General features: G+C 40.6%; 1 protein-coding gene across 4 annotated transcripts in view; it reads left to right on the top strand.

Moving 5' to 3' along the window:
• Positions 1-7,097: 7,097 nt before the first annotated feature.
• Positions 7,098-23,656, top strand: part of RFFL (ring finger and FYVE like domain containing E3 ubiquitin protein ligase) — a 53,238-nt gene continuing 36,679 nt past the window's right edge. The window contains exons 1-2 of one of the 4 annotated variants that reach the window (XM_087717286.1): positions 7,098-7,208; positions 12,947-13,035. The gene's annotated coding sequence lies outside the window, so the exon portion shown is untranslated. Of the gene's footprint in view, positions 7,220-12,946; positions 13,036-23,656 lie in introns of all 4 variants that reach the window. The other 3 variants (XM_087717285.1, XM_014060313.2, XM_087717284.1) reach the window with 3 other exon arrangements.

Genomic DNA, 23,656 nt, shown 5'->3' on the forward strand with positions numbered 1-23,656 from the left:
TTGGAAGGTACTTACGCCAGGATTCAAAGTTCTGTGGGTTGCCCCCCCCTCCTCCCCCCGCCATCACATAACAATACTTTGGGCATTGAGCAACTAGGTCACATTTAAGGTTGTTTGCAGTATTCCACACTCCTTTGATCGCACAATATTTTTGCCAACACATTTTTTTTTCTGGAAAAACTTGTTCTAGCAATTGGGTTCATCCTGTGGGTGACCTGATTTATGACTATCGGGACATGGACATGATGGGCCGGCTCAATGGCAGTTGTACAACATAGAATACCTATAGGTAAAACAGTGTTAAGGAACTATGGTAATTAAATGTGGGAGTTTGTTGACTAGTGAAGGGAGAAAGACTCAGTTGGGCACCTCTTTGTAGATTGTAAGGGACGCAGTCGCTCAGTGACTAAGACGCTGAGCTTGTCAATCAGAAAGGTCGGCAGTTCGAATCCTTAGCGCCGTGTAACAGAGTGAGCTCCCATTACTTGTCCCAGCTTCTGCCAATCTAGCAGTTCGAAAGTACGTAAAAAATGCAAGTAGAAAAATAGGGACCACTTTGGTGGGAAGGTAACAGCATTTCCTTCGGCATTTAGTCATGCCGGCCACATGACCCTGGAGACATCTTCGGACAGCGCTGGCTCTTCGGCTTTGAAACAGAGATGAGCACCGCCCCATAGAGTCCGAAACAACTAGCACATAGGTGCAAGGGGAACCTTTACCTTTTCCTTGTAGACTGTGAAGAAGATGCTTTGAGAGTCCTCTGCAATTTTTTTTTGGTATTATTTTAAGTGGGATCAAAGGATGTGGATTATGACACAGCATGCATGATGTGAGGGATAAGGATGAGTAATTTTCCAAGAGGGGATGGAGAAGGGGAAGAGGGTATGAATGCAGAAGAAAGAATGCTAATAGGAACACGTTTTCTAGAACATCAAGCAACATTTTTGATCTGAGATTATCTGTTTCCTTTTTCTGATGTTCAGGGTTGCGGCAGTGTATTTGTGTTTGCCTAAATAGAGTTCTTGCACAGCTTCTCTTGTGGGAGGTTGCGTTGTTTGGTAGTGGAGCACTAGGTTGATGTGGGTGGGTTTCTAGTGTTTCTGGTTTGCCATCATAGTCTCTGCTGATCAGGATATCCAAGAGTGGTGAGTTGTTTTCTTCTTCCCTGGTGAACCGGTAATGGTTTTGTGGGTGTTCTCTAATTCAGCGACTCCTAATCTCTTAGGCTCCAGGGACTGGTTTTGTGGAAAGTGCTTTTCCCGTGGACTGGGGTGTGTGGTTTCACACACTGCCTGGATCCCGCGTATGTGCGGATGAGGCTTCGCTTGTTTGTGTGGCCCAGTTCCTGCTGTTCCATGGCCCAGAGATTGGGGACTTCTGCTCTAATTGGTCCTTTAAAAAATATTATTTAAATTATTAAAACCATACAAATTAATACAATTAATAAATATTAGCTCTATGTTATTTGGAATATTTACAGCTTTTGACTCTCTCAAACTACAGTTTTTAAAAACAAATATAGGTAGTCAGATTATTGAGGGCAATATGCTGATTCTGTAAACTGCTTAGGGCTGTAAAAAGCACCGTGAAGCGGTGTAAGTCTAAGTGCTATTGGTATTGCTAATCCTCGACTTAATGACCACAATTGAACCGAGAATTTATGTTGCTAAATTAGACATTTATTAAGTGAGTTTTGCCCCTTTTTTCAACCTTTGTTGCCACAATTGTTAAGTGACTCACAGCAGTTGTTAAATTAGTCACACGGTTGTTAAGTGAATCTGGCTTCCCCATTGACTTTGCTTGACAGAAGGTTGCAAAAGTTGATCACATGACTCCAGAACACTGCAAGCATCATAAATAAGAACCAGTGGTCAAGCATCCAAATTTTGATCACGTAACCATGTGTGAAAAATGGTTATCACTCACTTTTTTCAGGGCTGCGGTAACTAGTGAACAGTCACTAAATGAACTGTTGTAATGTGTTGTAATGTGAGGATCACCTGTATTTAACTTAAATTTGGTGCTGGGTAAAATGATTGAACATATCAACCAGGGGTGGGTTGCTGCTGGCATTACTGCTGGTTCACAACCGGTGCGCGACGTGCATGCATGCAAGCAAAGCAAGCGCTCACGGCAGACATGGACTGCATGCGAGTGCACTGTTCAATGTAATTTGTTTTTCAATTTAATAATAATTAATAATTGAAATAATAATTTTAATTTGATAATCAAGCAATGAATTAGCAAACACCTAGAAGTAAACAAAGTAATAGCCAAAAGCCAACATGGGTTTGTCAAAAACAGATCATGCCAGACTAATCTTATTGCATTTTTGACAAAGTGACAAAATTAGTGGACCAGAGGAATGCCGTCGATATAGTTTACTTGGACTTCAGTAAGGCATTTGATGAGGTAGACCATAACCTACTACTAGATAAAGTAGAAGAATGTGGGTTGGGCAACATCACCACCAGATGGATTCGTAACTGGCTGACCAACTGCACTCAACATGTAGTCCTCAATGGAACTGAATCTTCATGGAGGGAAGTATGCAGTAGAATATCCTAAGGCTCTGTTTTAGGCCCAGTAATCTTCAACATCTTCATCAATGATTTGGATGAGGGAATAAATGGGGAACTCATCAAATTTGCAGATGACACCAAGCTGGCAGGAATAGCCAACACTCCAGAAGACAGGCTTAAGATACAGACGGATCTTGACAAACTTGAACATTGGGCACTATCTAATAAAATGAAATTCAATGGTGAAAAGAGTAAGGTTCTACATTTAGGCAAGAAAAACTAAATGCACAGATACCGTATAGGTGGTACCTTGCTCAATAGTAGTAACTGTGAAAGGGATCTTGGAGTCCTAGTGGACAACCATTTAAATATGATCCAGCAGTGTGCAGCAGCTGCCAAAAAAGCCAACACAGTTCTAGGCTGCATAAACAGAGGGATAGAATCAAGATCACGTAAAGTGTTAGTACTTTATAATGCCTTGGTAAGGCCACACTTGGAATACTGCATTCAGTTTTGGTCGCCACGATGTAGAAAAGATGTGGAGACTCTAGCAAGAATGCAGAGAAGAGCAACAAAGATGATTAGGGGACTGGAGACTAAAACATATGAGGAACGGTTGCAGGAACTGGGTATGTCTTGCTTAACGAAAAGAAGGACTAGGGGAGATATGATAGCAGTGTTCCAATATCTCAGGGGTTGCCTCAAAGAAGAGGGAGTCAAACTATTCTCCAAAGCACCTGAGGGTAGAACAAGAAGCAATGGCTGGAAACTAATCAAGGAGAGAAGCAACTTAGAACTGAGGAGAAATTTCCTGACAATTAAAACAATTAATCAGTGGAACAACTTGCCTCCAGAAGTTGTGAATGCCCCAACACTGGAAGTCTTTAAGAAGATGTTGGATAGCCATTTGTCTGAAACGGTATAGGGTTTCTTGCCTAGGTAAGGGATTGGACTAGAAGACCTCCAAGATCCCTTCCAACTCTGCTATTGTATTGTATTGTATTGTTTTTCACGCATGCACAGAACAATTTACAGTGAAATGCACATGCGCAGTCACTAAAATCCAAAATGGCGGCCAAGTGGCAGCTGATTGGGGGATGTTGCAGGCCTGGGTCGCTGCTGGTTCTGCGACCCAGGCCTGAATTCCACTACCAGTTTGGCTGAACCAGGCCAAACCGGGCCGAGCCGGTAGCAACCCACCTCTGATATCAACAGACCAACTAAGGCCCTATAAAATTTAATAGTTATGAGTCAGATTCCCATTACAATTTTAAGAGGTAATAAGCAAGGTTGTATTTTATCATTATTGCTATTCAGCCTAACTATAGAAGTGCTAGCAATTGCATTTAGATCTAATAATCAAATTAATGGGATAAAAATAGGAAAAAATATATTTTAAATCTATTTGGAGATTATGTGGTTTTGACTCTCAAATATTTCTCATTCAGCTAATTATATTAAGGAGGAGTTAGAGGAATTTGCAGAGGTGTCTGAACTATCAATTAATTTTCATAAATTACGGGTTTTTTTCCACACACGCCCAAAATCCCAAATGGAAACTTACAGAGTTTTAGAATTTTCCAATAATACATAAATCTTTAAAATAGTTAGACATCACTATATCTAAAATGTTGATGAAATGTTTACAAATAATTGTGTATTGTTGGAAAAAATGTCTATCTGACTTCAGTTCCAAGTGGGAAAAAAGACACTGGAAACACGGAGGCTGCTTGGAAAGATGATTTAATGGTGGACAGGATCACATGGCTTAAGCTCCTGAGCAGAAAAGGGAAGAGATGCTGAGAGTCCATGGGGTTTAGGCCCTCTCCTGGGCTTTGGACTTCCTGAGGCACAGGAAGTATAACCTGATTGGTTGCTGTCAGAGGTCTTTGTAGGTTGTCTGTGTGCTAAGTTTGGTTGAAACTTGGTGGGTGGTGCAATGAAGGGCAATGAAATGGGTAGATCTTTATTATATAGAATAGGCTGGCTCAGGCCTTAATGGTCCATTGACAAAGATGAGGGGGGTATCTTTTAAGAGTGAGTCGGTTTCCTGCCTAAAAACACGTTTCTTCATTTCTTATCCAGGGATATATAATTTTCTGCCTTTTAAATATTTCCTAGGATATTTCATTTTCTAGGAGAGGAGTAGGTGCTAACTTCCTACAGTACCAACGTGGAAGAAATTCAAGAATTGAAAAACTGGACCTCAAAAATGTCAATGTTGTAGGGCAAATTTCAGTGGCTGAAATCAACGTTCTTGCACAGGTTAACTTTTTATTTCAATGCCTCCCAGTACTAAAGATAATGGCAAAGTAAAATAGAAAGCTTTTGTTTCCGGGAACAAAAACTAAATAAATAAAAGGGTAGGTCTCAGAAACAGGAAGTCTGTCATGTCCAATTTGCTACTATATTACCAAGCAGTATGGTTAGCCTAGCTAATTTCATTTATTATGGGAGATGCTTCTGAACTGTAGAACTGATAAAAAAATTAATGAATTAATGTAACATACACCTCCCTCTCAAAAATGATTTTATTGAATTTGGGCAAAAAAATTCCAAATATGCAACTTCTTATAACTTCCATCATGCTTTCTTAATATAGGCTTCTTTTTATCAGCATTGTTAGCAGGTTGGTCCACTTTTAATTTTCTGTTACCCAAGCAACGTTTCCATTTTAAAAGGAATTGATAAAAGATAAAAATGAATTTCGCTAATGCATTTTATACAGACACCCAAAAAACTAGATAATAGTATTACGCAACATGTGGCAAATTACCAGCCAGTACAAAATCGTCAAATCATTTTGACAGGTGGGTAGAATGACGCTGCTTGTGCAAACCTGTTTGGCTTTAAATACATTTGTAAACTTCCTTGACACTTCTAGGGATTGCTACTTTGAGATTTCTTGTCTTAAGCCGATTATGATGTCTGCAAAAGATGGAAGATGTATTCCCAACCTTAACTGGATTCAGGAAATACCTTTTAGCTCATTTTTTCTTTCTGTTTTTACCCAATCACAGAATGGCAAGGTTGGGGAGGGGAACCAGGGAGATTATCTAGTCCAGGGGTCACCAACCTTTCAGACCTCAGGGACCACTAAATTCATAATTTTAAATCCCACGGACCATTAATATGGATTAAAAAAAAGATAATAGTATTTAGTGAAATATAAAAAATGCAAATAATTTTTCTGCAGTCCAACAACTTTTTCTTGCGAACCACTAGTTGGTGACTGCTGATCTAGTCAACCCTTCTGCCAAATGAACGAATCCACTTTACAATTGTTTGTTTTTAATTCTAGTTTCCTCACTTTCCTTCATTTCCTAGCCTTTCATTTTGTGGAAAGTTAATGTTATTTCCCCTCTTTTCCAGACCAGGTTTTTCCTCATTTCTTTCAAGTTCTAGATTTGCCCTTGTGTTAGCTTTCAAATTTAACAAGGAAATCAAAATAAAATAGAAAAGGGGAAGCAAAAGTTTCAGCAAGAATAGTAAGGCTTCTTTATTGCTATTCGGAAAACAGTTCAAGGTTTGCTTTAGGGAGCAGTTGACCACAGACTGGCACATCAGTAAGATTTTACATATCATTTTGAGCCCTTTGTGTAAGGCATGAGATCAGAAGATAAACAGGAAACACATGTGTGATATACTTTTACGGTCAGCGAAATTTAGAAAATATTTGTCTGTTATGTCCCTTATCAGGAAATATCTTCCTGGCCAGGCAGAAGTGCTAAATTCCCAAGACTTTTAAATGTTGACTGGCTCCAGTGCTAGATTCCTGCCTGTCAGTGATCTATTGCCTTTAAGAAAACATTGTATTTTATGAGTGGAGACGGGCTTCTCTGACTCCAGATCAGAAGGCTGTTAAAAAGGGGGGACGGGACGGGGGACAAAAGCTTTTAAAACTTTTATCAGTCTTTTTCAGACTTGCCCCTTTTCCAGCATTGTCCTTAATTTTTTTCCAAGAAAATATGGACACTGTGTCTACAACCCGTATTGCAATTCAGCTAGCTTATGATTCTCGAAAAATGTATCTTGTCTTTTTATGTACACTGGGAATATATGCACCAAAGACAAATTCTTTGTGTGCCCTATCACACTTGGCCAATAAAGAATTATATTATATTCCATTCAATGTGCACAGCCACGCCCATCATTTTTCCACATTCAATAATTTATAACACAATGGGAATTTTCTTGTTTTTATCCCTCAAAGCAGTATCGGAATTCAATATCGAACTGAATATTCGTGTGTCAACATCTTCCTCCACGCTGAGGCCAACGATCATTTCCACCTCCCAGGCGGCCCCTCTAGCCTTAATCTCGTTTTCCCTCTCTATGGCGCGCGCCGCTCAAGCTTCGCTCCCCTTCCTTTGCGAAACCTCAACCGTAGATCAAAAAGCGACAAATCCCAACGCAGCTTCGCTCTTTAGCTCCACCCCCACGTGGCCCCGCCTCCTGGTTGCCAAAGCAGCGAGACAGCAGCCCAAGGCTTGGGCGGCCGGCGGCCGGGCGGGCGCGAGGGGTGGTTCCTTCCTCTGGCCCCGCCCACTCAATCCATTCTAGCCGAGGCAGTTGGAGCCTGGCCTTCGCGGGAGGAGGAGGAGGCGCCGCCGTGTCGCGGAGGTCGGGAGTGGAGCGTTCTCGGTGGTGAAATGTAAGAGGGAGAGAGAGAGAGTGAGAAAGCCGGTGAGGAAACGGTAGAGAAACGAGAAGGAAAAAAAATCTCGGTTTTGGTTGCTGCTTTTAGAAGGAGGCTGCGCTTTTTATTTTAGTGTTTGGGTATCTAAGGAATGGAGTGTGGAGGAAGGTGTGGGAAGCTGAATGTGATAGATAGTATTAAAGTCCTGTTGAAGTGGAGATAATATATTTTCAGAGTAAACATATTTCGAAGGGAGGATGGTATGACACTTCCTTGAGGTTTGGCTTGCCTTTCGCGCAGACCCAGCCAATCTGTTGCTCTCCAGGTGTGTTGAGTTAGAGTCCAGCTGTTGCAGCCATGCCGTTGCAGGCGGATGAGAGTTGTAACTTTTAAGCTCCCCAGGAAGACCTCTCTATCAGGCTGAGGAAGTTTTGGAAATGTTTCTTTTCTCCTTAGAAAACAAAACACACTTCTTGACTCTGAGAGGGGGTCAATAGCAAAGGCGGGGGAGGGGGGGCGGGAAGCCCAGCAAGCAAAAGGCACGACAAGGCTACGTGGTGATAAAGATTATTATTTCAGTGACAGCTAAAATGTTGAAAAACGTGATGCTTTTGTGTACAAACAGGGCTGCAAGTATATTTATTGATACTTCCAGCCCTACATTGTTCTCCAGATGGGCTGGGTCTATTTAACAGCCAAGCTGGGAGGGGTAGGGGGAGAACTTGTGGCAGCTGGAGAACACTAGGCTGGGGAGGGTTGGTATGCACTGCCTTCCAGCTGATGTCATCTTTGGTAACCGACAGGAAGGTCCCTAAGATCCCGTGCGTGGCTAGCTTCTGTTTACTGTGCTGGTAATCAGAATTGAGACTTTTTTTGCATCCTGTTCATTTGTGTGATGCTTCCTAGTACAATGAAAAAGTACCTTTTTCAAAGTATTTTCTGGGTTGATGATTAGTTGGGTTGTAGGTAAAATTGTGTCATATTTGATGTTAGGATTAATAGTAAAAAATAACAAAGTTATTTGATAGTTTTCTTCAACCCCTCAACTGCTTGCTTATCTGCTCCTGCATCCAGCGTAAGCTCCTTCTTGATTTCAAAATCTTCATCGCTCTAAGGTCCATCTTATCTTGTTCATTTCTTCTGCAGTTCAAAGGTTTCCCTTCTCAGGAGATTTGCCTTTTCCAGCATTACTGCCACTGGGCTTGGAATCGTCCCTACAAAGAATTGTATCATACCATTCCTCTCATTGTTTTCAAAATTAATATTTTCCATGATGTTTTTAACATAATATGCATCTTATTTCCAATGTAAACCTGTAATTAACACCTCCCCCATCCAAATATACATAGATGAAACAAATCATTGTGGATAGGGACCAGGGAAACTGAGGTTCAGAGTCCATCCTTAGCCATGGAAACGTATTGTGTAATCAATACAACACAATAGCAGAGTTGGAAGGGACCTTGGAGGTCTTCTAGTCCAACCCGCTGCCTAGGCAGGAAACCCTATACCATTTCAGACAAATGGCTATCCAACATCTTTTTAAAGACTTCCAGTGTTTACCCAATACATTTCCAGGGTGACTGAGCTAATCATAATCCTGCAGCCCAACCTACCCCACAGGATTGTGGAGAGAAAACGAAGAGAGGGCTTGGTGTAAGACCACCTAGAGCTTTTGGATGAAATGTGGGATATAAATCTAACAAAATAAATGGTTTTTTTTCTAATTTATGTAGCTTCACTTTCCTTTGTTTTCATAGGCCAAAATTTTGGGGGACTTTGGATTTTAAGCAGCAAATTTTGCTCCATGAATTACCTCCCAGTGAAATTAAATGACCCAAAGAGTTTCCTTGTGAATGAATTGAAGGACCATCATTTTTGCAATGCTTCTATATTTTGCCACTTAAAATTCTCATTCCTCAAAAAAAAAAAAAAAAAAAAACCAACCCCAAACCCTGAAACCCAGATCAAATGGCTTGCTCTTTCTTGCTCTTTAGGGCCTCAAAGTAGTTGTTTGAACCTGAGGTTATTAGTTAATTACTATTGTTATGTGATTGCTCTACTTTAATTATAATGTATAGGTTAATACTTAAAACTGCATTCTCCAAATTGCCCCAAATCCATTGTCATTAGATGTTGGATCACATCTGTCATCTGTAGGCACTTTGACCAATTGGTGGATGGTGGACATTCATATCCAAAATGCATGGAAAATAGTACGTTGAGAGTTTTTCTTGCAGTTGAATACTATACATTTCAAACAGATACAGTATGTATTTAATAGCACATGGTGTAATTTGATATGTAGGTTGCTCTCAGGCTTGTGAAGTAACACAAGCCTTTTCTTCCCTATTTTCTATCTGACATAAATAAAGAACAAGAGGAAATTGCTTAAATTTCAGCTTTCTCCCCAACTGTGCTATTGCTTAGAAATATAACAGAATAACAACAATGAAAGGACCTTGGAGGTCTTTTAGTCCAGCCCCTGCTCAAGCAGCAAACCCTACAATACTTCAGACAAATGGTTATCCAACATCTTCTTTAAAACTTCCAGTGTTGGGGCATTCACAACTTCTGGAGGCAAGTTGTTCCACTGATTAATTGTTCTAACTATCAGGAAATTTCTCCTTAGTTGAAAGTTGCTTTTCTCCTTGATTAGTTTCTACCCATTGCTTCTTGTCCTGCCCTTTGGTGCTTTGGAGAATAGTTTGACTCCCTCTTCTTTGTGGTAGCACCTGATATATTGAAACACTGCTATCATGTCTCCCCTAGTCCTTTTCATCAGACTAGACATACCTATTTCCTGCAACCTTCTTCATGTGTTTTAGCCTCCAATCCCCTAATCAACTTTGTTGCTCTTCTCTGCACTCTTTCTAAAGTCTTCACATCTTTTTTTATATTGTGGGGACCAAAACTGGATGCAGTATTCCAAGTGTGGCCTTACCAAGGCATTATAAAGTGGTATCAGCACTTCACGTGATCTTGATTCTATCCTTCTCTTAATGCTTGATTCTATCCCTCTAAGATTGCATTGGCTTTTTTTTGGCAGCTGCAGCACACTGCTGGCTCATATTTAGCTGATTGTCCACTAGGACTCCAAGTTCCTTCTCAGAGTTACTACTATTTAGCCAAGTACCACTTATTCTGTAACACTGCATTGGTTTTTCTTTTAAACGTAGAACCATATTTTTCTCACTATTGAATTTCATTTTGTTAAATAGAACCCGGTGTTTCAATCTGTCAAGATTCTTCTGTATCTTGATCCTATCTTCTGGAGTGCTGGCTATTCTTGCCAGCTTTGTATTGCCTGCAAATTTGATGAGTTCCCCTTCTAAATCATTAATGAAGATATTGAAGAGTACTGGGTCTAAGACAGAGCCTTGGGGTATCCCACTGCATATTTCCTTCCATGTAAATGCAGTTCCATTGAGGACTACAGGTTGAGTGTGGTTGGTCAGCCAGTTACAAATCCATCTGGTGGTGATGCTGTCTAACTCACATTTTTCTATGTTAGCGAGTAGTAGGTTGTGATCTACTTTAGCAAATGCCTTACTAAAGTTCAAGTAAATTATATTCACAGCATTTCACTTGTCGGTTAATTTTGTCACTTTGTCAAAAGATTTGTATGGCATGATTTGTTTTTGACAAGCCCATGTTGTTGAGTGTAAATTGTTCTGCGCATGCGCAGAACATGAAAAAAATGATTAAAAACCAAGCAGGCAGTGGTGACCAGGGAACCAGTTTGGGAGCATGGCCAGCCTGCCATCCCTACTGGTTTGGCGATCCCGTCCCAATTTCCAGTACTGGTTCGCCCAAACCGGTAGCAACCCATCTCTGGTCTATAGTTTCCTCAATCTATTTTTTCCCTTTTTTGAAGATGGGAACTACATCATCCTTTTTCCAGTCCTCTGGTAGTTCTCTGGTGCTTCAGGATCAGATATAGTTCAGTGATTCTGAGGTCACATCTGCCAGTTCCTTCAGAACCTTGGGTGTAATCGATCTGGTCCTAGTGATTAGATTTCCTCTAGAGTGGACAGATGTTTTGGTGTTTTATTTATTTATTTATTTATTAGACTTATATACCGCTTCATAGGGCTTCAGCCCTCTCTAAGCAGTTTACAAATTTTTTAGCAAATTGAGTCAGCAACTTGCCCCCACAGTCTGGGTCCTCATTTCACCCACCTCGGGAAGATGGAAGGCTGAGTCCACCTTGAGCCGATGAGATTTGAATCGCTGAACTGCAGATCACAGTCAGCTGAAGTGGCCTGCAGTACTGCACCCTAACCACTGCACCACCTCGGCTATGTTTACCCAAGTAAACAGTTTAGAAAACAATATTATATTAGCTCCAGTTGAGATCCAAATTGATCTTTGAGATAATCTCAACTGGCTTTGGGATGATTTTGTTGGAAGATGTTGCACGGGTAACAGGAAATGTACACATTCCATGATTCAACTTGAGTTATACATTCTTCTTGGGTGTAATGAGATCTTGATAAAAATGTAGCCAGTATTACATGGTGACTTGTGATAATCAGTAATGTAATTGCCCAGAAGAAACAATCTACAGAGATGGTTATATGTTAAATGTAGGCTGTTTCTCAAGGCTCTAGAATATTGTGATGTCATACAACTTAGTAGACTTGGTGCAAAACAGAGCACTGAAGCATCAAAGATCTTCACTGTTTACCATGTATGAGAATTTTTTTTAAATGCAGCATTTTTAAAGGTCTGATTTAGATAGCTGGATTCTCAAATTTATGGAAATTATCCACTTTTAAAGTGACACAATCTTTCAGACATGGGGGGAGAGTTATGTTAATTTGTGGTAGCACTTTTTCAAACTAACAAATTTTATTAAAATGATTAAATTTTCGTAACTGTAGCTCATTTTATTGAATGAAAACATACCTTTTAATAAAATTTGTATCTCGAAAACACTACCTGTCTTTTGATTTATGGCATTTTAGAGTAATCAAGGTATTAGACAAGTTTTTCCCAATTTTCTGTCTCATTGGGACTGCAACAATTTTCTTAAAATAGTCAAGGCTCTCTACCGATAATGGTAGTTGTAGTACATCACATTTATAGGATACTCAGTTGGGGAAAGTTGTATTACAAGAATGTGAAAACTGTGATTCCCTAGAGAACTTGGCTTGTTAGACTCACAGCACAAACAACAAATAGCTTATTGCTCTTGCATGACTAGCACAATTATTTTTGTAGAAGATTTCATGAATCATAATCTATGATGCATGAAAATTTATGCCACAGGTTTGCCACACAGCTATAATACAAATTTCAAGGCACACATGATAGTATATACCATATTTTTCCAAAGTAAGATTGGGTCTTATATTAATTTTTGCTTCAAAGGATGCATCCGGGCTTATTTTCAGGTGGTCTTAATTTTTTGTTGCTGCAATGGATGTACTAAATGCATCCATTTGGCGGACGATCTTAACTGGGGCTTATTTTTGGGGTAGGACTTACAAGCATCCTGAAAAATCATGCTAGGGCTTATTTCCCAGTTAGGTCTTCTTTTGGGGGGAAATGCAGTATCCGTAGGGCCCCCAATTTTTGTTTTAACATTTATTTTTAAAATTACCATCTGTATTTTTTGTATTAGAATACAAATACCACTCCCCCCCTCCAATTTTCATTCCTGTCCTTGTCTACAGTCATACACTACAGCATCTGTCCATAGTTGACCCTTTGGTTATGCAGTAAGAAATTTGTTACCTGTTAAGGTGTGAAAACTTTGTTTTTATTTTTTACCTTCCAGATTTTGTTGAGTTCAAGTTCTCATCCAACCAGCCCCCAAAGGCCAGTGATTATGGATATCTGGAGCTGTAGTTCAACAGTATCCGAGTGGTAGTATAGTTTTCCTGTCCTCCCTTATATTGAGTGCAACGATGAATGAGTTAAGCAGTTTTAGATGCCTATGCTTAAAAAATAGCTTAGGTTTTAAATTCCCTCTCTTTGTTAAAGCTATGTGGAAGTTTGAAAAGAATTGGCAGCCCTAGTTTGCTTAACTAAATCAAATTAACAAGTAGCTGGATTTTCCTAGCAAACCAAGCCATAAACAATGATTTTCAAGCAATAGTTGCTATGTCAGCCTTTCTAGCCTGAAGGTCCTCCATGTATATAAACTTCATATCCCAGCCAGCCTAGCCTTTGCTGAAATTTCTATGAGGCAATCCATATATCTGGAAAGTGTCTATGTTGTGGAACATTGAAGTAAGTTCACAAAATACATTAAGCCCAAACCAACAATGACATTGTTGCTTATGGGCAATACCATCTGTGTAACTAGTAGTGAAAGGGAATTGGATGTATGTATGTGCAAGAGCAGGATAGCTGAATTTAAAACATACTAAAGTAGGCTTAACAGCATCTAGTGCACAGATTATTCCCACTTATTTTTACTACTAGAAAATTTCTTCCACTTTTGTTTGTGATATTTTGGTCAAAATGTTAAGGAATAAATGGTAACAAAATCTTACAGTATGGAATACATATGGTCAGAATGCTAAATAATTATTTCATTATTTAGGTGACTCCAGGTCATATATTAACCCCCTCTTCTGATGTTCTGTTTTTCTTTACCCAGATTACAATATTGTTTAGGCCAACATGTTCCATACTCATTTTACAGGAAGTTATTTTTTGCTACCTTAAATATTTAAAGAATACTTTATGATCCCACTTAAGCCCTTCATTATTTCCATCTGTATACTACTAAAACTTTCCTGGTTGTTGAAAAGATGCATCTGCTTCTTTAGTTATTCCTGTTTATAAAAGTTATATAGGTATAATTTATATAGCTGAATACAGAGGTGGGCTCCTGCCAGTTTGGACCGGTTCGGGTGAACTGGTAGTTCCAACCAGTGGCTCGGCCTGCCCAGCCCCCTTGCCCCGGTGCTATCCTGTTCTTTATAATCGCTGTGTGTTTGATGCTATGCGCGTGCTCACATTTTCGGTTTTAGCTGAACTGGTTGTTACATTATGTGATGCCCACCTCCGGCTGAATACTTTCTATATATTTTTGTCTTTCTTTCTGCCTTTTCCCATTCCCCACAAAAAGACACACATGTACATTTGTGTTTCCCAATTGTACTTATGGAAATCCTTTGGTTCACTAGAGCACCTACAGTCTTTCTCCTTGAGTATAAATGTGTTTTTACTACTTAACCATCATTGTGGGCTCCTGAATTTTGTTACTGATAGTGTGTCACATACCTCCATACTTTCCTTGAGGATGCTGAAGCGTTCCAGTGCAGTGGTTACTAGACTAGGTTTTCTTTAGAAGAAGACATTGGAAGTTTACAGAGTGCTGAAATATTTGGTGTACTTGAGAATGTATAAGTAACAGGTACAGACCAGCACATTCAGTTCTTTGTCTTTCATTCTCTGATGCAGCTATTAAACAAGCCCAGGGCTCTGGACAGCTATTACCTCAAGGCAACTTGAACATACGTAGATAGGACACCCCTAACAATGGGAATGTTGATATTGCATAATGTAATGGGAGAGGAATGGTACATCTGCTGCACATACAGCATTTAAATAAGTAAACTATTGGAGATTGTAAGTGAAGTAAACAGTTTTGGACAAAGTTGTGTACCGTCCCAAATTAAAGATCTGTATAATTTTAACATCTGGCCCTTTAAATTATATGTTTTAATTTCTTGGTGGCACTCACATGAAGTATAACGTAGAGGAGAAATAACTTAGCTCATGAAATTTATCATATAAAGTCCTTAAGGGTTTCTGTTAGATAGATAGTTAACCAGAGATGTTTTGGAGCCCTAAATAATTTTAAGCTCTGATTTTTGCTTGACAAGTTAAAGGAGAATACAGAATAAATCTTAGTTTAAGGCAGGTTTTCTTGAATTCACACCTGCTGCCTTAAAACATTTCAAGGCCAAAACATTGGCGCAAATTCTATATGGGGCAGAAACAGGTATCCTTGCAAAGAAAGACTTGCTAGAAATCATACAAACCAAATTTTTGCGAGCCATCTTAGTTGCACCCAAAGGAACTCCAAATGCCCAGTTAAGAATTGAGACAGGCATGCCTCAAATTCAGATAAGAGCCTGGAAGATAATGATCATTCATTGGCTTAAAATGCATTTCTTTCCAGAGGGACTGTCCCCACTAGTGTTGATTGGCAACTTCCCCTCCCCCCGGAAACAAGCAATTGATCACAAGCTGGGCTCTTATGGGCTCTCACAGGTATTCTTAATGTCCCTAGGCTTTGACCAAGCAAAGTAAGTAGTAATCAATAGAATGAAGGACATGGAGTTTCAAGAAGAATTAAATAGGTTGCCTCTCCACAGTAGGGACAGAATCAAACGGGGTGTGTGTGGGAATTGGCAAGATATCTAAATGACCTGATCTTCCCAAAACAAAGAATAGCATTCTTCAGAGCCAGATTTAACATTCTTCCTTCAGCACTCCTCCAGGGCAGGTATAAGAGAACACCAATAGCAGAATGGGTCTGTATATGTGGTAAATGACAAGTTGAAGATATCTCACATGTTCTATTACACTGTGAGCTATACAGAGTTTATAGGTCTGCATATATTCTCCCCTTATTAGAGAGATTACCAGGGAGGGCAGACAATTTTTATGTAGGCTTTCTCCTCCAGGATACGAACCCGGCTACCACGTATGCAGTGGCAAAATTTTGTGTTGCTGCAATGTCCACAAGAATTACAGTTGTCATATTGTATCAATTATTTGGACACATCTCTAGCAATTTCTGGACCATTGTATTTATTCCATATTTATCAGCTTTTCACCCATGTAAACCAGGGAGTGACCTGAACAATTTGAGAACATGCATGTTGTTATCCACTTTTAATGTCAATACTTTTAAAATATATTTTAATGTCAGTACTTTTTAATACATTGTAAAAAGTAAAGTGTATTGCTGGTCTTTGACCATAATAAAGTTTTATACTACTGAATTCACATTGAATTTAATATAGTTTACTTTCTAGTGAGCTGAAGGGTAGAATTGTGTTCCAATTGAGAGTTTAAAAAGTTATAAAGGGCCTTAAATGATTCCCCTGATTACCTATTAGAGAGCACAGCTGTTATGGCTTTGAGGGGGAAAAACGGAAAAAACACTCCTAGTTATATATAATTGATATTACCAATTGATCAGAGAAAGAGGTGCTGTACGTATATACCGTATTTTTGGAGTATAAGACGCACCTTTTTCCCACAAAAAAGAGGCTGAAAATTTGGGTGCATCTTATACACTGAATACAGCTTTTTTTTCTTTCCCGAAACCCCGCCCCTTCACCAAAATGGCCGTGCAGAGCCTGTAGGAGGCTTTCAGAGAGCTCCTGTGGGCTGGGGAAGGTAGAAATGAGTGAAAAACGGCTCATTTTTTGCTCAATTTTGCCTCCCCAGCTCCCAGGAGTACTCTCTAAGCCTCCTAAAGGCTATGCATGTAATTTTTTTGACAAAGATGAGCCTGTTTTTGTGAAAAACTAGCTGGTCTTTGCTCATTTTGGGGGGGCCTCACCCCCCAGGGACATTCTGCAATCCCTCTAAAAGCTATTCATGCCTTTTTTTGGGGGGGGGGTAGGCTGTTTTGGGGAGTTTTGCAGAGTGCAAAAACTTTTTTTAAAAATTTGCCTCTTCAAAACCTTGGTGCGTCTTATACTCTGAAAAATACAGTGGGTGATTATTCAAAATAATCTGAGGTTTCTTTTGAAGTGAAATCACATTGTCTTAATGTAAGAATTTTAACAGCCAAGACATTGGATAATGTAAGTAAGGAAAAAGCTGCTTATCTTACAGTTTCATCAGCATTTCTTAGCTTCCAATTAGTGTCGTGATTGATATCTTTGGCTTGGCTATGAGGTGAGAATATTACCACCTTTACGCTTTGGAAAAGATGTGTAATGTTGTGACAGTGAAGATTACAAAGTTTGTTCTGCCAACCTGATAAAGTGTTTTGTGGATAATTCAAGCGGGGAAATCATAGGATGGTCCAGTCTTAACTAGTAAGAAAGCAGATACCAATCTGAATTGCTATTGGATTCTAAGACAGCTCCTGCTTTCAAACTATTTAGACAGCAAATATAGTTATTGCATCTTGTTTAGGCCTATCAGGTTTTTTGGAAGAGAATTGTCTTTCCTATCCTGCAGCAGTTTATAAGATTACCAGCGATAACTGCACAGTTTTCATTATTTGTTTTGAGGCTGCTGGGAGTAAGCAACATCAGAGAGCCACAAGTTCTAATGAAGCCGTTGTTCCAGCTAACCCGGTATTATTTGCTTTAAATGCAGGACCAGCTAGCCTAGTATTCTCTGCTTATTTACCAATTGGCTTTTGACAAGTGTCATTAGAATTGGTCTAATTGAAGTGGTGGAAATAAATTTCCCTTCCATATTGAGGCATTGTAATAATTCATCAATTCTTGCTGCAGTTTCCATCTTTTATGATAACATAATTTATGATCTTGCATAATGTAGTCCATGTACACTCATATCCTCTGGAGCCTCAGCTCTATGAGGAACAAAAAAGCTCAGGAGGATATGAGTATACATGGAGTGTATTATGTCGAGTGTTCACATTCCTAGAGTGGAGGACTTGATTGTCAATGCTGACTGGGGAATTGACTGAAGTTTACCCATCTTAAAGTTGTCAAAGATGCACTAGTTAATTCAGTCATATTTCTGTTAAATGTGGAATATGATTGAAACCTCAAAGAACAGGTTTAGCTAAGTTGCCTTACACTGGAAAAGTTTGTGTGGCAAAGCAAACATAATAATCTTAACAATGAATAAACAGTGGGTATATCTGCCTGCTTTTCTTGCAGGTAGGCACAGCTGAGAAGTCACAGATTGCTCAATAGATACTTTATGAACTAGGAAATCCGGCATCTTTTGAGAACAAGTCAGAATTTTTGATTCTCACAAAACACTAAGCAAATCATAGATGGAGCTTCCATCCAGGCTGCTATGGGTTCGCCTGGATTCGGGAGACCCGTAGCTAAGGTTATGGCTGGTTCGGAGAACCTTCCAATCCCACCCCTGGCTGGCCCCACCCTTGCCTCCCACCCCCCGCCCCTCCCAGGAGTCTCCACGCAGCTCGTTTTGGATGCCAGGTAAGTACAGGGCCTGCGTGGAGGCTCGGGGAGGGGGAAAAATGGGCCTCCCAGAAGTTACAGAAGGACAGAAACGGGCCTATTTCCAGCCTCCGAAGGGCCTTGAGCCTGGGGGAAGCAGTTGCCGCCCTCCTAGAGGCTCAAGGAAAGACTCCAGAGCTGGGGAAGGTGAAAATGCCACCCACCCACCCCGCCATGATGCAGGAGGCTGACTAGGCCACGCCCATCCAGGACCTGGGTAGAGAACCCGTTGCTGAAATTTTTGAAGCCCATCCCTGGATTCCATGGTTTGCTAGCTGCATCTTCTTGTAAGAAGAATTGATGCAGTCAGTTAAAGCAATCAGCATCAACATGCTGCTCGTTAGCCATACATTCTTTTCTTGTGTTCTGCAATTAGTTCACCTAGTTTGGGGAAATCAACAGAACATCCTAAGAAAGGCATATGTTAAGACATTGGTATTTTTGTATCATTCTAAGAAAACTACATTTGATTTTTTAAAACATTTTAGCTCTGTGTGATATTTTCACTAACTGGCTGTGGAGGATCAAAGTTTAGACAAGTGTCTTTTGCCCCGTGATCCTGGAGTGATTGATTTATAAGGCCATTTTTTAATACTACAAGTATTAGTTTTGGTTTTTGAGAATTTAGGGATATCATGCTGGATACTTGACATTGCTCATTAGCATTTCTCAATAACAAAGTGCATTTATATTTTGAAAACATATTTCTGTATGGTAGGAATAAGGTATGATCATTAGTTAGTAGTTAATGCAACATTTGTGGGTTACACCTCCAGGATGAGGCAATCTTTTACATTGCTTATAGATTGCTTTTCTCACCTCCCTAAAACATTTATGGAATTTGTTGGATTTATTTAAAATTGTCTTTCTAACATCTTGTAAACCATTTTGGCTGCTTGAGAGAAGAACAATATAGAAATAATGATATACAGGTAGTTAGTGTCTAGAAAATGCCAGTGTCTGTGTATAGGCAGGGCATTAAGAGTTTCTGAGTAAATTCAGGTCACGGCATATTCTTAAAGGAGTTGTTGTAAACACTAGAGCAGGTGTTCAGATGATCACCATAGCAGCGGTCCCCAACCTTTCCAGCTTGGCGGATCAGCACAGGGGGTAGAGGGGATGATTCCGTGTGAGCTGCAAGCATGCGAAAATGGAACTGCATGTGTGTACTCTTCTGTAACCTGGGGATTGGGGAGTCCTGCACTATAGTAATCAGAATCTGATTAGACGTAGTTTGCGCCAACTTTTGAATTGTGTGTATGTTTTCCAACTAGGATCTTGCTGTTGGGAAACCTGTGTCTTGCTAATGTTGTTTTTGGAGCATTTGCAAAGTACTAGCATGTGCATCCATGATAGCTAGGCAGAAATGTGCTTTATATTTTATCTGCTTTCAGCTGTTGATTAATCTGCTTCATAAGAGCAGTCTGGGTAAAACATTTGAGTTCTTTGACCTCCTCTATGTAGTAGTGGCTTGAGGCTGCCTAGAACTCACTAGTAGCGCTTGAAAGAACATCCTGTCTTGCCATGTTACCCATTATATTTAGAGGTAGGTGTTTCAAATGAACCAAGCATTCCTGTCTGCCCAAAATACAGTAGCTGTTTTCAAATATCACATGAAGCCTTAATGTAGTATATTTGGGTTTCGGCTTAGCACAAACTGTGAACCAAATTTTTGTTTTTTAAACCATCATTTATAACTGATTGTTATATGGGCACTAAATCATAACTTACCATTATGAGTGAACCCTGAAGCAAACTATGATTTAGTATTCTATGTGAATGCTATTGTAGTGCAGCTTGTGTAGCTCTCAGGTTGGATGCAACCATTTCTACGGAATGATGGGTGCTTGCTGTCAACAGAAACTTCTGGCAAAGATCCATGATGTCAACCTTTGTGCTGACTTCAATGCACAATCATGGTGGTGACATAGCCATAGGTGTCCCTCACAAAGTTTTTTTTTTTGCTGGTGCATCTTAAAGCTTTATTCCATTTATATTCTCCAGTGGCAGCTGATATTTCAGACATTTTGCTGTTTAACCAGAGTTCAGGATTTGTAGAAGAAAGTTGCCAGAGGAGAATGCTTTTAATCTATGAATTTGGTTTATAGGTTGAGCAGGAGAAAAGGGGTTTGTAGTATTAACAAAGTCTGGTCATTTGTTACCACGTACAGATCTAGGCTCAGACTCTCTTGCAACATAGCTGGTTATGCTGAGACTACTATCTCAGGCAGTTAAACCTTGTGTTTATCAACATTATCTGTACTGTGTCTTAGGCCAGATGGCATAGGGTAGATAAACTGTTATGTATAAAGAGAATTTTAGTTCCGGGTCTTATCAGCAACAGGAAGCTATCTTTACAAGGTCATTAGTGTCAGATTTTAGAAGGATTTATGGGTGACAGTAGGTGTGCCGGACTCACCCTATTCTTGGTTGCTGGTCTACATCTGCTGGAAGGTAGAAGGAGATGGAGGAATGGATTCATCAGTCCAGACTTTAGTCCAGACCCAGCATCCAACTCGCGGCCCGCTTGTGGTCCTGGAGAGCTAGTGATTACTATCCCACAAGATAATAAAATATGAAAAAATAAATTAAATTTGTTATTCATATTCATTAACTATATTATGTATTTTATATGTGACCCAAGAGAATTCCACTTCACTCAATGAAGCCCAGGCAAGCCAAAGGTTGGACAACCATGTTTTAAAGTATGGCACGAATGACTTAAACAGTGTACTTAGATGGGCTAAACAGGGAATAGGTAGTTTGTTGTTCAGAGTGTTTATTTATTTAAATAATTTGTATGACTGCCCATCTCACAAGAGTGATTCTGGATGGCATAGACTGTAGATCCTAAAATAAAAACTAGAATTTAAAACCCAAAGTTCCTCAGATTAAAATAGTAAACCTCAGTCACAGAAAGAAAGCACATCAACCGCAGTGGAGCTAACCTGCTCTCTTGGAGATCTAGGCCCGTGATGGCGAACCTATGGCACATGTGGCAGAGGTGGCACACAGCGCCCTCTCTGCCGTTGCCCTAGTTCTGCTCCACCGCGCATGTGCACACGCCTCCCCACCGGCGAGCTGGTTGTCGGGTCTCTGCTGTGCATGTGCATGGCGTGGAGCGTGTGCGTGGGGCATGCACGCATGTGTGGTCTGCGGGGCACTGCCAAGGACGCATTGCATTTTTGGGGTTCAGGCATGCATGCTTTGGACTAGTCTGGAAAAGGTTAGCCATCACTGATCTAGGCAATCAGCGTTTTGCAAAAGGCTAACAATATCGGGGTCATCTGGATTTCTTAGTGGATGCTGTTCTTTAGGGCAAGTGTTGCCAGTGAGAAGGCACAGCTCTGGAGTCTAGCAAGATGACACTGTTTGATAGAAGAGACCCAAGGGTGCAAGGCAAGCAGAGACAATAGGAGAGAGGCAGTTCTGCAAATAGCCTGGCCCTGTGCCAACTAGGATTTAATAGGTAAGAACCAGCACCTTGAGGCACACCTGGAAGCCTCACGGGAGCCAGTGCAGTTTGTGAAGGAGCACTTTATATGAGTGTAATAAGAAACACTTAATGCAGCTCATGTTGCTGCAGTCTGAACCAGCTGCAGCTATTGAATGCTCTCCGAGGGCTGCCTGATATGGAGTGCATTATACAGTACTCCAAACAGGACATGAGCAAGGCATGAGTCATCATGTGCAATGCCTCTTGGTTCAGGAATAGGCACAGTTGGTGGAGAAAAAGAATTTGTCCAAGAATCCTTCTTGCCATGGCTGCCACCTGCTGTTTTGAATAGAAGACCCCCCCCCCCCAAACCAAACACCAATTTTGTCTGGGGAAGTAAACCCCTGAGAATAGTTAAAGATGGAATATCTTTGGAGCCCGGGGATCTAGGATTGAACTGAAGCCTGTTTCCCCACCCCCTCTAGATCCTCACAGCACAATTCGGAAGTGACTTCCACAGCATTGCTTGGTCAACCCAGGGTGGAGAGATGTACAAATGGGTATTATCTGCATAGTGTTGATATCACACCTCATGCTGACCTCACCCAGCGGCTTCATCTAGATGCTAAATAGGAGTGATGAGATGGTAGAGCCAGTGAGGCATCCCCACAAAGCTGTGGTAACCCAGCTATTATCGTAGCATAATGTGTGAAGCTGGTCATCACTTTAGACTATAGTGTTGTTTAGACTTTACATAATACTGGCAGCCCTCAGTTAATGACCACTTATCACAATGATTTGAAGTTAACAATGGCGCTGAACAAATGGTACTGATGATGAGCCCTGCTGAGGCTTGTCTCAGTAGCTCTGTGGTTGTGTAATTGTGATTTGGGTGCTTGGCAATCTGCTTGCACTTCCAATGGTTGCCGTGTTCCACAATCATGAACAGTTTAACAGATTAATAGAGTTGGAAGGGACCCTGTAGGTCATCTAGTCCAACTCCCCACTCAAGCAGGAGACCCTACACCATTTCTGACAAATAGCAGTCCAATCTCTTCTTGAAAGCCTCCAGTGATGAAACTTCCACAACTTCCGAAGGCAACTTCTGTTCCATTGGTTGATTGTTCTCACTGTCAGAAAAGTCTCTCCTTATTTCTAGGTTGAATCTCTCCTCGGTCAGTTTCCATCCATTGTTCCTTGTCTGGCCTTTGGGTGCTTTGGAAAATAGCTTGACCCCCTCCTCTCTGTGGCAGCTCCTCAAATATTGGAACACTGCTATCATGTCTCCCCTGGTCCTTATCTTCACAAGTTGCTCCCCCTCTCATTGCCTTTTCTCTCAAGAGAGCACTGCTATGGCATATAAGATCCCAAGAATCTTGTAATCTGTAGCAGCACTTGCTCAGCCTGTTTGAACCGGGCTGCAGCACTCACCTTTGCATTCACCTGTACTCTGTGGCACTCACTTCTCCACCTCCCCCCCTGCACTCATGTTGTAGCACCTACCTGCTGTCCAGCCTGCATTCTGTAGCACTCACTCATCTGCTGGCCTGCTTGTGAATCTCCTAAGGAAAAGCTTGCCTTGACTGGGACTTGCAATTTCCTGCTGGCTTCCCCATTGACTTGGCTTGTTGAAAGCTGGCAGGAAGTATCAAGTTGTGGTCATGTGAAGTCCTCGCTTAATGATCCACAATCCTTGTTTAACATCACTGAGGACTGCTAAGATTGCTGTCACTAAGCAATGTTGTCATGTGAGGTTGTGATTTATGACTGCATTGCTTAACAATGGAATGGAAACAAAATTTCGGACTCAATTTAATGAAAATTACCTGTACATTGCATTTTGTTAACTGGGATTTAAGGTTAAGGATTTAATAGTTTCCTTGGGCACAGAGGCCTCAAAGTTGGT

This window comes from Thamnophis sirtalis, unplaced genomic scaffold, assembly GCF_051295495.1.
Source record: "Thamnophis sirtalis isolate CommonGarterSnake01/CBP01778 unplaced genomic scaffold, rThaSir2_p1.2 scaffold_6, whole genome shotgun sequence".
NCBI classification, from domain to species: domain Eukaryota; kingdom Metazoa; phylum Chordata; class Lepidosauria; order Squamata; family Natricidae; genus Thamnophis; species Thamnophis sirtalis.